The 3,064-nt window shown below is 32.4% G+C and overlaps 1 non-coding gene across 1 annotated transcript; it reads left to right on the forward strand.

The window, feature by feature from the left end:
* The first annotated feature begins 2,468 nt into the window (after nt 1-2,468).
* Nucleotides 2,469-2,575, forward strand: LOC127805395 (small nucleolar RNA R71). Its single transcript, XR_008024128.1, has one exon. It is a non-coding gene; the product is annotated as a small nucleolar RNA R71 (small nucleolar RNA).
* Nucleotides 2,576-3,064: the final 489 nt, after the last annotated feature.

Here is a 3,064-nt window from a genome sequence, read left to right on the forward strand (position 1 = left end):
CGATATAATCAATTCATTTTCCTTAACACTATTAAACCTAGAATCAATAATCAAATAGAACAATTCTCAATCTCGAATTAACTATGCATTAAACCAAAGTTAATATAGAAAGCATGAAATCAGCCTAGACATGTAAATAAAATATTTTTCTAAAGAAAATCATCATTCATGCACATTATAAATTTCTTCTTTTTTTTTCTTTTTTTTTTGGCAATAACAAAATTAAGAATTATTGAATTTCCCACCCCCCACACTTAAATTAAACATTGTCCCCAATGTTTAAAAACAAGAAAAAAGGAAAAGAAAAATAATACTCCCCTGATGCAGGCCTTTTTGAAATGCTTGAAGATTGTTGGGCTTATTCTTTTGAAGAAGAGAGGCCGGATTTCTAGATTCGACAAGTTCTAAAAAGAAGAAAGATAAAAAAAAATGAAATAAGAAATCAATCCAAGAATATTCTAAAAATTAAGAGAAATAAAAAGAAAAAATAAATAATATTTCGAATGGGTTGCCTCCCATCAAGTGCTTCTTTATAGTCATTAGCTTGACTACGTTTCCATTTTTAAGGAGACTTGAATTCTTTTTCCGTTAAAACTTTGTTCGCGCCAATTGATGGACTTATTCTTGAATGCTAGTAATTCTCAATCCAATCCCTTCTTTTGCTCACTCAACACCCTTATCAACTTTTCTTTTTATGACTTGGTGGCTTGAATTTTGAAGAAGAATAAGAAACATCCAAATGCAACAACTTGTCTCTTTTAGATGGACAACATTTTTGTTTTTTTTTCTAAATAGCCCACGACCACAGCCTTGTTCTTGGCATTTAAAATTTTTTCATGCTCATCAAAAGAGTTAGCAACGCAATTTTCTTTAGGCTCATCTAATCTCTCTCCCAAATCATGAATGACATCTATCCTAAAGGCTTCTTTTTCATTATCAGTAGAATGTTTTGTAGCCTTAGACACATTAAAAGTAATTGTTTCATCATAAATTCTAAGGTTAAGTGTTCTTTAATGGACGTCAATCAAAGATCTCCCAGTGGCAAGAAAAGGTCTCCCTAAAATTAGGGGCATGTCATAATCTTCTTCCATGTCCAGAATAATGAAGTCAACAGGAAAAATAATTTTTTTTTTAATTTTACCAAAACATCTTCCACTACTCCCATTGGATATTTGATACTTTTATCGGCTAATTGAAGAGAAATAGTTGTGGGTGTTGGTTCTTTTAGTCCAAGTTTCTTGAAAACATAAAAGGGCATCAAATTAATACTTACACCAAGGTCACATAAAATTTTATCAAACTTAATTTCACCAATAGTGTAAGGAATAAAAAAGCTCTATGGATCCTTGAGTTTTGGAGGCAATTTATTTTGTAGAATTGCTGAACATTCTTCATTAAGTTTCACCATCTCAAATTCCTCCAACTTTCTTTTGTTTGAAATTATGTCTTTAAATTTTTTTGCATAAATTGTCATCTATGATATAGCATCAAGAAGAGGGATGTTAATATGCAACTTTTTAAATGCCTCTAAAAATTTAGTAAATTGTTTATCCAAGTTAGCCTTCAGAAATATTTTAGGAAAAGGAAGAGGTGGTTTGTAAGATTTTAAATTAAGAGAAGAAAAACTTCCCTTTTTCTCCGTTGATAACTCATGATCATTTTCTTTGGCTTTAAGCTCTTAGCTTTCTTCATCTTTTGCATGCTTTTCATCTTTTTCTTTACTTTCTAGTTCTTTTCCACTTCGCAAAGTGATGGCTTTTACATATTCCCTTGGATTCTTCTCAGTATTGCTAGGTAATCCTCCTTGTGGTATTTTTGAAATTGCTTGGGCAAATTGTCCAATTTGAGCTTCCAAAGTTTGCATTCTTGCCTCTATACTATTGATAAAACTTGCCATCATATCTTCTAAATTTTGCTTCTTCTCTTGTGGAATTTGTTGTTGCTGTTGTTGAAAGCCAGGGGGCACTCTTTGTTGATTATTACTCCTAGAAAGATTAGGATGGCTCCTCCATCCTGGATTGTAAGTGTTGGAGTAGGGATTAAAATTTGACTTGTTGCCACCATAAGAAATAAAATTAGCTTGTTCAGAAGAACCAGAAGAAAAAAGATTTCCTACTTGACAATCTACAATAGCATGTCCCCCTCACCCACAAAGCTCACAAGAAAGAAAATGAGAAGAAAAAGAAGAAGCATTCACAATTGAAACCCCCAAATTACCCAAATTCTTATTTAATTCAGCAATTTGAACAGATAAGGCAGTGATAAATTCAACATTATAAATTTCAACTCCCTTTTTATTTTCTCTCTCATTATCCCATTGATAACTGTTGGCTACCATCTCCTCCAAAAGTTCATATGCTTCTTTAGGAGTTTTCCTCATAAGGGTACCACCTATAGTTGTATTTAACATTGAACGAGAAGATTGATTAATGACATTATAAAAAGTTTGCACTTGCATTCAAATAGGTAGACCATAGCGAGGACATTTCATAAGCATTTCCTTAAATCTCTCCCACGACTCATACAAGGATTCATTACCAAATAGTGAAAAAGTTGTTATCTCATTCCCTAATTTAGCCATTTTAGCAGGTGAAAAATATTTAGATAAAAACTTTTGTGCCAAATCATTCCATGTAGTAATAGAACCTGTAGGAAGAGAATTAGGCCATTCTTTTGCTCTATCTTTTAAAGAGAAGGAAACAACCTAAGTTGAACTGCATCTTAACTAACTCCATTATGTTTAAAAATATCACATATTTCAAGAAAATTAGCAATATGAGAGTCAGGATCATCATTAAGGCTAGAAAATTGTACACTCATCTGGATTATCTGAATAATTGCAGGCTTGATCTCGAAGTTGTTTGCTTGCACATTTGGCCTCTTAATGCTTGATGTAGTGCCATCCAAAGTAGGTGTAGCATATGAACTCAATGTCTTTGGATTAGTTTGGGTTGCTTGTTCTTGTTCCATCTTGTTCTTTTTGTCCTTCTTTTGTTTTTTCAAAGTTTTTTTTCAATTTCTTGATCAAGGGATATCAATTCTACACCACTAGTGCGTGTCATGC

The sequence above is a fragment of the Diospyros lotus genome, chromosome 6, assembly GCF_014633365.1.
Source record: "Diospyros lotus cultivar Yz01 chromosome 6, ASM1463336v1, whole genome shotgun sequence".
Classification (NCBI taxonomy): domain Eukaryota; kingdom Viridiplantae; phylum Streptophyta; class Magnoliopsida; order Ericales; family Ebenaceae; genus Diospyros; species Diospyros lotus.